The sequence below is a fragment of the Hevea brasiliensis genome, chromosome 18 (assembly GCF_030052815.1).
Source record: "Hevea brasiliensis isolate MT/VB/25A 57/8 chromosome 18, ASM3005281v1, whole genome shotgun sequence".
NCBI classification, from domain to species: domain Eukaryota; kingdom Viridiplantae; phylum Streptophyta; class Magnoliopsida; order Malpighiales; family Euphorbiaceae; genus Hevea; species Hevea brasiliensis.
The window spans coordinates 48,277,109-48,289,803 of record NC_079510.1 but is presented as its reverse complement, the minus strand read 5'-3'; the positions used below and the strand labels follow the sequence as shown (position 1 = coordinate 48,289,803).

At 36.9% G+C, this 12,695-nt stretch overlaps 1 non-coding gene across 1 annotated transcript; it reads right to left on the bottom strand.

The window, feature by feature from the left end:
• Window positions 1-1,927: 1,927 nt before the first annotated feature.
• Window positions 1,928-2,034, bottom strand: LOC131176112 (small nucleolar RNA R71). Its single transcript, XR_009146240.1, has one exon. It is a non-coding gene; the product is annotated as a small nucleolar RNA R71 (small nucleolar RNA).
• Window positions 2,035-12,695: the final 10,661 nt, after the last annotated feature.

Below are 12,695 nucleotides of genomic sequence, written 5' to 3'. Positions count from 1 at the left end.
GATCCTGCTTAGGATAAAGCGGCAGTGCTTAAGGTGCAGCACAAGTCAAGCTGGAAGTCAAGCATGAGCAGAAAAGTCCATTTTACTCCAACCTGCCGAGATTTGCTGAGGGTCTGCTTAACCTTAAGCAGACAGTGCAACCAGAGGCTAAAATTTGCTAAGAAGCTGCTTAGGGTTAAGCCGTACCCAAAGCAGACTGTCAGAACGTGAATAATGCTGCTGACTTGGATAATTTTATATCTCATTTCCCATCCACTCCTTGGCTCTTATTTACTTTTAGGGCAACTTTTTGGGACCATATAAATTCATCATTTCCTAGTTTTTTCCATAAGAGGAAAGAGGAGAAAACAAAAAGGAAAGAAAATATAAATAGAGAGAGGAGGAGAATGCCATTTTTCTGAAGAGGAGCTGCTGCAACCATCTTTTAGAGCTCCAGAAATCAGAGTTTTGGGTTTTTTTACCTGGGTTTTTCTAGTTTAGTCCTCTTATCATGTTTTTCTTTATTTTTCCATCAATCTTTCTTGTAAATACCATTATGAGTGAGTAAACTCTTTTGATTTCAGAGTTGGGAAATATGTTTTAGATTAATTTGTGGATTTTGACTGGGTATTTCCTTGTTTTACATAAATACGAGTTTTGATTCCTTCCTTGTGTGCTTGATTTACTTACCTAATGTTGGTACCCATTGGGTATTGTGTTAATCTTTGATTGAAGGACCGAAAGGTGAAAGTCATTGATAGATAATCAAGGATTGAAACTTAAAATCATCTAGATTTAGAAATAAACTAGGATTTTAAGAGGAATTAATGATTGGTTACAGAATTTAATGGGTTTTAAAGTAATCAAATAACATACGAAAGTAGGTTTGGTTATTTTAAAATACACTTTAGTTTGTTTGAAAAAGATATCAAAGGAATTTAAAATCAATTTCCTTCAAACTCTATTTTTCCCTTAAAATTGGAATATCCAAGACAAATCCCAATTAATTAATGCATAAACCCCCAACTCTGTAATCACTTTTAACATAATTAGACTTTGATTTAAATTATCCATTATTAATTTAGTTTAATTGCATCTAAATTTAGAATTTATTTTCTTGCTCTTTACCCATTTCAATTAGATTAATTAATTTACTTTGCTCATTTACATTTACCATTTATTCATCAATCATTAGCCCAAATAATCGCTTCATTCATAGTTCGGTACTCAAATGGCAAATCCTCGTGGGAACGATACTTGACTCATTACTTTATTACTTGAGACGACTCGTATACTTGCGGACTCGCACACTAAGTTTTTGGAGCCGTTGCCAGGGATTTGTTTTTTGTTTGATATTGAACGATTGTTTGTTTGGTTAATTTGGGCATTTTATTTTATTTTCTTTTTACCATTTTACTTTAAGAATTTATTTATTTTGTTTTTCAGGTGCTTTATTTTATGAGAAGGACAAAAAGTGAAGAAATCAATCTTTTCTTTGATTTGGAAATAGAAAAGACAGCAAGAGCTTTAAGAGCAGAATGTAAGAGGAGAAAAGGTGAATTTAAAGCTCAACAACAACAAGAAAGAGCACAAGAGCAAGAGCAATTACAAGAAGAAATGGCCAACAACAATAACAACCGCTCTGTGAAGGATCATGCCTATCATAACATTGGGAATTTCATACCAAGTATCACAAGACCAACAATCACAATATGGGGGAAGTCCAAGTGAAAGTCCACATGTGCATCTAGCACACTTTCTTGAGATTCGTGATATGTTGAAGATAAATGGAGTTTCTGATGATGCAATTCGACTCAGATTATTTCCTTTTTCTTTAAAGGACCGAGCTAGAGAGTGGTTACATTCTTTGCCATCGGGTTCTATCACAACTTGGGATGAACTTTCTCAAGCATTTTTAGCTCAATATTTTCCATCAAGTAAGACAGTTAAGCTAAGAAATGAGCTGACTTCTTTTAAACCTAGAGATGATGAGAGCTTATATGAAGCATGGGAGAGGTACAAGGATTTGCAAAGGAGATGTCCACATCATGGGATTCCTAAGTGGATGCTTGTTCAACAATTTTACAATGGAGTTTCACCAGCTATTAGAAGTACAATTGATGCATCTTCTGGAGGTGATCTTATGGAGAAATATGAAGATGAAGCTTTTTCTGCTCTTGATAAAATTGCTTATAACAACTACCAATGGAGTTATGAGAGGAATGAGATCAAGAAACCAGCTGGTATGTTCGAGCTTGATGCCATGAATATGATTAATGTTAAGTTTGATGCTTTGACAAGGAAAATGGACAAGCTAAGCATAAAAGTAGATTCTTCAACTGGAGGTTCTAATAATTCAGTAGAAGTTGGAGCTGCAAATGTCAATTGTGCGGCTGATTTTTTTGCACTTAGTCAAGATTTTTCAAGTGAGCAAGTGGATTATGTGGGGAACTACAATCAAAGACCAGGTGGTAACTCATTTTCTGCAACTTATGATCCAGCATGGAGAAACCACCCCAATTTTTCTTGGGGAGGTAGACAAGGACAACACCAGAATTTTCAGCAACCTTCTGGGTATCAACAACATCAGAATTTTCAGCAGAATAGAGGTCCTCCTCCTGGAATTCCTAAACCTCAAAATGCACTTGCTCCATCTCTACCACAACAAGCATAACCAGACAAGACAGCTAGATTAGAAGCTATGATTGAGACTCTACTTGTGAGCTATTAAAGTCAACAAGAAATGATTTCTCAATTAGCATCTAAAGTAGATAAAATGGCAACACACAATAAGATGTTAGAAAATCAAATAGCTCAACAAGCTAGCTCTTCAAATAACAAAGCATTTGGGAAGCTCCCTAGCCAACCAGAAAATTCAAGGAAGCATTGCAAGGCTATTACATTGAGAAGTGGAAAAATATTAGAGAGTGGAGATAAAAAGATTGAAGAGAAAATTGAAGAAGAGAAAAACAGAGAAGGAGATGAACAAACTGAAGTTGAAGTTAGAATTGAAGCTGAGAAAGAGAGTTCAGTGGAAGAAAAAGGAAGTAAAGAGAGAGAGAGCAAAGAGGAAGAACCTAAATATGTAGCACCTAAAGCCTACATGCCACCTTTACCATTCCCACAAAGGTTCCAGAAAGTGAAGTTGGATAAACAATTTGGGAAGTTTTTGGAGATATTGAAGTCTTTGCATGTGACTATTCCTTTCACCGATGCCTTAGCACAAATGCCTTAATATGCTAAATTTTTGAAGGAGATTTTGTCTAATAAGAAGAAATTGGAGGAATTTGAGACCGTAGCTCTCACAGAAGAAAGCAATGCTATTTTGCAAAATAAACTTCCACCCAAACTGAAAGATCCTGGTAGTTTTTCCATACCATGTCACATTGGGAATATCAGTATAGATAAGGCTTTATGTGATCTTGGAGCCAATGTTAGTCTAATGCCATTGTCTATCTATGAGAAAATGAAGATTGGAGAAATGAAGCCTACTACCATTTCACTACAGTTAGCAGATAGGTCTATTAAATTTCCAATTGGGATGATTGAGAATGTTCCTCTAAAGGTTGGAAAATTTTTCATACCAGTAGATTTTGTTGTCGCACCTTACCCCTCTGTAAGGCATAACATGATCCCGTAGAATACTTAATGAACTACCGAACTTCACCTACTGATAACTCATTAAGTACCCTACAAGGGATTTTAAAACAATTTTCTTACATTTTGGAAGTGGTGAGCATTTTGGTAGGAATTAAAAACCATTTATTCAAAGTTTAAATACTAGAAAAGATTTTTGTCTATTTTAATTTTACCGCAAATTTTATAAAAATTTTGACAGAGTTCCATTTGTAATTGGAGAAAACAGTTCTTCAAATACCTGAGAAAAACACTTTCAAAAAATTTTCACAACTCCCAACCTCCAATAAACCTCAAATCAACTCAATTCAATTCATTTCAAAATAATTCCACAATTCAATCAAAATTTATCATCACAAAATATTTAATAATTTCATTCACATGGCATAAAGTATGAAATTTCCAAGTACAAACATTAATTTACAAAAGGAAATCTAAAAATAATATTATTATAATTTATTTTACAACTGCTCAACTTTACATTGATACATACAACATTCCTATATTTACATCAAAATTAACTATAAGGGTATAAAATAATACCCGAACAAACAGACCGATGTAGTTCTCAAGTCAATAGCAGCTCACTCTGCTGCTTTCTCCTTGCTCTTATCTGCGATAGCAAAATAAGCTATCGCTGAGTATAAAAAAAATACTCAGTGGTGCACAATAAAAATTTGAAATACAATACATAAATCATTCATTGATGAAACACAATTTAAATATTTCTCAATCACATTTCACAAATTATTAAAGCTCATAATAACATAATTTAATCAAATAATTTAATAAACACAGTGTTGCCAAAATCATACACAACTTAAGCCATGACACAAAATTTCCGATCAATGCCGTGTTGTACACCACGACAAAGCAATGTACAACCTCATTAATCGAAATCAATGAGGGAGGTGGCTAGCTAGCTAATGAGTACTCATCCGATCTCAACCTCAACTGGCAAGCCAGAGAGGGAGGAAAATAAACGATCTCAACCCCATAAATGGAGGAGGAATAATGTGATACTGTCATGCTTAGTGTGAACATAAAATCAATTCAAAATAATTTATTCAAATAATTTATTGGAAATCTAGTAAATTTTCAAAGTCATATTCACAATCATAAATGGTAACACAATTCGTAATTAACTCAAGAAAAATCAATTTTTCAAGAATCATATATTTAAACAATAATTACTATGCACAAACCTGACGTGAGTCGCCTCTAGGCCTTGACTCAGTCTCTCAGAGCTTCTAAGTCTTTTTCAGCTGAAACACACAATTTCACAGTGTTTCAGTACCATAACTTAGCATAAATCCAAAAATAAATTTCACTTCATTTTTACCTAGCTTTAATGTACTAATTTCGACGTTCTCGAAGTTTTTGTGTTTCGAGATACTATTCACTACACTATTCAATTCAAATTGTTGACTCTTTAAGGCTTAATAGGTATGGAAACTCAACTTCACCCACATACCACATTTTGGTCATTAAATTTGTTGGTTTTGGTCATTTTCTCAAAGCTTAAGTCCTTTAGGTAAAATTGTCAAATTTTGAGTTTTGGTATCCCTAGATGCACTGTTCCATTGGTAATTTTACTGTTGGAATTTGGCAAAATTTCCTTCATAGAAAATGTTCCTTAATGTCTTAAGTTTATTCTCATTTTTGAATCACCCCAATTGGAGTTTTGTAGCTCAAGTTATGGCCATTTGAACCATGGCTGCCGGATTAAAAACAACTCAGATTTTCTGGGCAAATTTGGTGCTGGCAGTTTTGGGTCACTAACTTGGGGTGGCCAAATGACTTGGTTGCTGGTAGAATTTGGACTTGTGTTCTTCATGAAAGTTTTAGGTCTATATCTCATCTAACCACTGGTAAAATTTCAGGTCATTTGGATCTGATTAGCTCGAGTTATGACCAAATGAACAAATACTGTTCATTTGGTCAGTTTGTACAGTGGCAGACTGCACTTATCCAACTTTGGTCAATTTGTTCACTAGGTTTTGGTCACTTTTTGGGCATGGTTCCTAAATTAAAATTGTGTCATTTTATGTCTATTTTCATCCCCAATTGGTACCATATCAATTGGACTTGTAAAATTTCATTTTTGGTCCTTCAAAGTTGACTTGGCAGCATGACCACACTCCCTCCGAATTTAACTTTAATTCCAACCATTCCAACACAACTCATTTGGTCACAAATGACCATTTTTCACTTCATAATAGGTCAAAGACATTATTTACTCATTTCTCACATTTTTTGTTCATAAACCCTAAGTCCCAAAACCCTAGTTCACAATTTTTTTGCATTTAACCAAATCTAAACATTTCAATCTCATTACCACATTCACATAAGCTTGCCTAACATAAGAAATTCAATCAAAACACATGCTTTTTATCACAAACCCTAGCTGCCAGAATTTCCATTTAGTCCTCCAATAATTAATTTCTTTTCATTTTAAGTTTATTTCTAAGTTAATTAAGCTATAAACACAACTAATTCAACTAGAAAATCAAATTTAGTTTACTAACCTTAGTGCAGAATTTTCTTTCCCTTCAAACCTCTTCCTTTCTTCTTTCTTTATTCTTCAATCACCTCTTCTAGTTGCCAAAACAAGCTTTAACCATGGTAGAGTAATTTTCTATGGTGAGATTTTTGGTTTTTCAAGCTCAAAGATGAGCTTTCATGGAGGTTTTAAGGGTGAGAGAGCTTTGGGAGAAAGAGAGAAAGAGAGCTACGGGAAGAAGAAGATGGATCTCTTTTCATTTTTTTTTCTCATTTAATGTGTATTTATGCAAAATTTGACTTAGTCAAATTGGTTAATTAAATTAAAATTAATTTTGATGTCATATCTTATGTCATTTGGTGATGTCATTATTCAATTTTCTTTTTTTTTTCTCTTTTTCTTTTATGCGTTTTTTTTTAAATATTTAGTAAGACAAAATTATCCTAAAATTTAAATTTTTAATTATTAAGTTTATTGCATCATGCATGATGTCATGCATGATTTAATAAGCTTTTTCACCTTTTCCAAATTTTTTTCTTTTTCTTTTTCATATATTTTTCTATTAGCTCTTTAATTTAATTCTTGATCCCAAAATTTTCTTTTCTCCGATTTTATTTGACAGTTAGGTCAGGATTCAGCTCTCAGGGTCAATTGACCAAATTGCCCCTCGCCGGTTCATCCCGATTTGCAAATAATTCCATATTTCTTCCGGCTCCCTGACCTAATTATTTGACTGGCTTAACAGTTCTTTTTCATGATGTTCTGTTTTCCACTGTGTTCATAAGGGTCCTAAGGACCGCAGCGTCACATTTTCGCAGTCGTTCCCGAGGAGGTCACCCATCGCTGTGACTCTCGGCTCGTTTAACTTCTTATGTTCTGTTTTTCTTATTTATACTTAACTAATTGAACATTACTAATTATTTGTGTTTATGGTTTCTCTAGTTGTCTTAAGTATGGTTCTAATCCCCTTAATTGTCCGGACCGACACCGGTCACCGGAACAGTGAAATATACCAGGCTATACAAATAGGGGTGTTACATTTGTAGTATTGGAGATGGAGGAGGATGTACACATTCCTATTATTCTTGGTAGACCTTTCCTTGCTACTACTAGAGCTGTGATTGATGTAAAAAATGGAAGACTTACATTAGAAGTTGGGGAAGAAAAAGTTGAATTTAATTTGTTTCAAGCAATGAAAAAGAAAGATGATTCAAATTCATGCTTGAGAATTGATGTGATAGATGAAGTGGTCAGAGAAGTGCTCAAAAAGCAACATCCTGAAGATCCCTTAGAAGCTTATTTGGTTTATAACATCAAAAAGGGGGATGAGATTGAAGAAGCTGCAGAATATGCTACAATCTTGGAAGGAAATCCACCTTTGCCTATGGCTACTATTGAGAAGATTAGAGATTTGAAGCAAGATACAACTTCATCATCAAAGCTTGAAAAAAGTGAAGCACCGAAGGTAGAGTTGAAACCTCTTCCAACAAATCTCAGGTATGCTTTTCTTGGTCAAAATTCTACATATCCTGTGATCGTTAGTGCTAAACTGAATGATTGTGAAGTTGGAAAATTATTAAGAATTCTTAGAAAGCATAGAAGGATAATTGGTTATACCATTGATGATATTAAAGGAACACATCCTTCTGTGTGCATGCATAGAATTTTGTTGGAAAATAATCATAAAGCCTCTAGAGAGTCACAGAGAAGATTGAATCCAAATATGAAAGAGGTTGTGAAAAAGGAAATCTTGAAATTGCTTGATGCAGGTATCATTTACGCTGTTTCTGATAGCAATTGGGTAAGTCCAGTTCATGTTGTACCCAAAAAAGGGGGCATCACAGTAGTGAAAAATGAAAATGATGAACTAATACCTACAAGGACTGTAACTGGATGGAGAATGTGTATAAACTATAGGAAGTTGAATAATGCAACTAGAAAGGACCACTTTCCATTACCATTTATAGATCAGATGCTTGAGAGATTAGCTCATCATTCTTATTTCTGCTATTTGGATGGCTATTCAGGGTTCTTTCAGATCCCTATTCACCCAGATGATCAAGACAAAACCTGTCACGACCCAACCTATGAGCCAGATCGGCACTAGGACCTGGGCCAGCCTAAAGCCCCCGAGGCCCGTAGTAAGCCTAACATTCATTAACCCAACTCTAAGGCCCATTTAGGCCCAATTTCAAGAATTCAACCGGACAGAGTCCGGCCATAAGATGGACCTTTCAACGGGGAGTTTTTGACTCATCCGACCTGTAAACACAATATATATCAAGTGGGGAGCTCAGCTCACCCTCCACATACTCATAACAACATAAAAATAAATGGGAGCTCAGCTCCCTCATCCAGTCCATCAACATGCATAAAATAATAAGTTTACAGGTCCAAAATAACAATTTATATTACAAACCCAATTCAATAAATACTTCTAACACATGCGAAAATTCTATAAGTTTATAGAATTACACAAACATGAATAGACGACCTGCGAGGGAGAAAAGCAGGTTAAGCTCAAAAATATCCTCCTGTGGCCTGGAAAAATATTGAACAGGAGTGAGCGTTCGACTCAGAGAGTAAAATATCAATTTTAACCATAATCTCTATAACTATCTAAAGCTAATGCACCCTGTAGAGTGAAATGCAACATCAGCAATAATTTCACATCATAGCATCAAAAGGTAATTTGGAGCACTCACACACCCATTAATATCAATCATAATATATGGGAGCTGATCTCCTATACAGCTCTCTTAAATCCAACCTGTGCCAGTGAAGAACTCAAGCCGGACTTTCGCTTAATAAACCAAATCGGGGTCTCAGCAAAGAACTCAAGCCGTGTCTACGCCGAAGGACTAGGTCCCAGCGAAGATCTCAAGCCGTGTCTACCCGTCCTATCCATAGTCAACACCACATCACACGCACGCCAACGCACGCACACTGTTCCAAATTACCACAACAACATCCATGGCACTTTAACCGTTATGAATGCAACATAAAATGTGTCTAGAGTTTAACTACATAGATACATACATATAAGTGATGCATGGGCATGCTTGAACATATAATAATAGTGAAATTACAATTAAAATTAATATTTTACTTACAGACTTGACAGCGGTCACTTTGGCGGCTGGGTGCAGGAAGAAGGCTGTCCCGACTCACCTGACAATTTTATTACAATCATTTAATAAATTTGACTCAATACAAGCTAAGAAAAAAAATCAAATACGTCCTAAGTCATGCCGAAAATCCGGCAGAGTCTCCCCTATACCTAGGACCTACCCAACCTGCAAAAGGGCTCAAAACGCACTTCTATATTCACAAATCATACACTCACAACTCAATTACATCACAAAGCCCCTCCTGGGCCCATCCAAACAGTCCTCAGTCACAATATGTAAATTTACAGTTTAGTCCTTATAATTGATCATTTTTGCAAAAACTGCCCAAATAAGCTCTAAAAATTCTAAAACTTTGCCCTGCGGTCCTTAGCAATATTACTAGGCTATTGCAAAAAGAATCATAATTTTCTAAGCTACTACGAATATTTTACAGATTTTTAATCTCTTTTAAGCACTAGAAAATTACGAAAAAGAAAGGTTCGGGTTTACCTATGCCGATTCCTACTTTGGGGACGCGCTCGGGATGTCTGACAATGGTGGGGTAGCCAAAATCTCGATCCGATTTGGAGACTTTTTCGGTAATCAGTTTGTCTGGCCAAAAATTCACAGACCTGGACAACTGTTGAATTTCCGCGAATTGAAGATACCTACACGAAGCCCACAACATGGGGGTTAGTACATAAATTTTACGAAATTTTCTAAGCTCATTTAATACTCAGAAAAACACTACGAAGTTCCATGGGACCCACCGAAAAATGGTGTCGAAAAATTTTGAAATTTATATTGCCGCGAAGCTCTCGACGAGTGGAGCATTTTAGTACTCTCGGTTTTCTCGTGGGGTTCACGGTTTGCGAGAAATCTAGCCCAAAAGTCAAAATGGGCTAAAACTTCCTGAACAAAAATTGGACAAACCGCTCGATGGATTTCGATGTTCTTGGTGTCTATGGAAAGCTCTCGACGAGTAGATGGGTTTAGACACAAGACTCAGCCCGATTGGTGGCCAGATCGGCCGGATTTCGACCGGGAAGACGAAGCAGCACGCTTGAGCGTCGCGTCACTTCGTGCGATGATTGCCGGCCGCCAGCCTTGGCCGCGAGTAAGGCGGGGAAGTGCAGCGCTGGGTTAGCGGGCGATTACCGGGCCGACGGGCTTGGGTGGGAGTAGAGAGAAAACGGGAGAGGAAGAAAAAGGAAGAAGAAAGGCCAGTCCGATTTGACCGGTCAGATCTAGTCCGGTTCGATTCGGCCGGTTCGATTCAGGATATAAAATTTTAAATTTTTTATTCTGCCTTGGGATCTAAAATAAGATCTAAAAATTCCAAAAAAATTCTAGAAAACTCAAAAAAGTTTGTAGACTCCAAATATATTTTTAGTTTTGCCACGTGGTCTTTAAATTAATTTTTAAAAATCATCAAAGTTTATATTTTCGGAAAATTAAACTCGATTTCTAAAATCCAAAAAATTTTAAATAATTTCCTAAAATTTCAAATAAAATAAAATATCAATATTTACCCAAAATAATAAATTTAAAAATTAGGGGTGTTACATTCTTCCCCCCTTACAAAAAATTCGTCCTCGAATTTTACACAAGGCAGAATAAAGTACAGGATTACACATTGAATAGATAAGGGTACTTGCTACGCATATCCCGATCTGACTCTTAGGTGCACTCTTCCACTGACTGGCTCCTCCACAAAACCTTAACTATAGGGATCTGTTTTGATCTTAGTTGCCTCACTTGGCAGTCCACTATGGCTACAGGTTACTCCTCAAACGTCAAGTTCTCTTTTAGCTCTATTACATCAGGCTGTAGTACATGAGAAGGATCTGGAATGTATTTTCTGAGCATGGAGATATGAAACACAGGATGATCATGAGAAAGGTTGGGTGGTAGCTCCAACCGGTAGGCAACTGCTCCAACTCTATCAATAACCTCAAAAGGTCCAATATACCGAGGTGCCAACTTGCCCTTCTTTCCAAATCTCATGACTCCCTTCATTAGAGAAACCTTAAGGAATACATAGTCGCCTACTGCAAACTCCACATCCCTCCGTTTGAGGTCTGCATAACTCTTCTGCTTACTGAAAGCTGTTTTCAATCGTTCCTTGATTAAAGGAACTATCTCTGAAGTGTACTGCACTAGGTCTACATCATGCACTTTCGCTTCTCCCATTTCCGTCCAACATAGAGGAGACCTACACTTTCTTCCATATAATGCCTCATAGGGTGCCATCCCTATGCTGGAATGGTAACTGTTGTTGTAGGCAAACTCCACCAAAGCTAGTTGATCATCCCATTGACCTCCAAAATCCAAAACACTCATGCGAAGCATGTCTTCCAGTGTTTGGATTGTCCTTTCGGACTGTCTTTCTGTCTGAGGGTGGAAAGCAGTACTAAAGTTCAACTGTGTGCCAAGTGCCTCCTGCAACTTCCTCCAAAACCGAGAAGTGAACTGGGGCCCTCTATCAGATATTATGGAAGCAGGAACTCCATGCAATCTGACTATTTCTTGAATGTAAAGCCGGGCATACTGTGCCACAAAATATGTAGTCTTCACAGGCAAGAAGTGAGCTGATTTAGTCAGGCGATCTACAATTACCCATATCGAATCATGTCCTCGCGTGGTACGAGGCAACCCAGTCACAAAATCCATAGTAATCATTTCCCACTTCCATTCTGGGATAGGGAGCTCTTGCAGCTTCCCTGACGGTCTCTGGTATTCAAACTTCACCTTCTGACAAGTCAAGCACTTGGACACAAAGTCTGCTATGTCTCTCTTCATGCCATTCTACCAATAACTATCTTTCACATCATGGTACATCTTGGTAGAGCCTGGGTGGATATTGTACAGTGTATAGTGTGCCTCTTGCATGATTTCATTTCTGAGATTGTCTACATCGGGCACACATATTCTAGAACCTTGCATAAGGGCACCATCATTGGCAAATCCAAAATCACCCCCTTCACCTTGCTGTACTCTTTCTATGATTTTCATCAATTGTTGGTGTCTGTGCTGGGAAACTCTAATTCTGTCTCCCAAGTCTGGCCTCATTGAAAAATGAGCCAACAATACCCCCTCATCTGAAAGATCTAGGATTAAACCTTGATCCATCAACTCATGTACTTCCTGAATCAATGGTCTATTCTCTGCTGAAATGTGCGCCAAGCTACTAGAAGATTTTCTGCTCAAAGCATCTGCTACTACATTGGCCTTCCCAAGGTGGTACTGGATGGTGCAATCATAGTCCTTTAGAAGCTCCATCCATTTCCTCTGTCTCAAGTTTAAGTCCCTCTGTTGGAAGATGTACTTCAAACTCTTGTGGTCGGTGTATATCTCGCACACTTCACCATACAGGTAGTGTCTCCAGATTTTTAGTGCAAAGACTACAGCCGCCATTTCCAAATCATGGGTGGGGTAGTTCTGCTCATGCCTCTTCAACTGCCTTG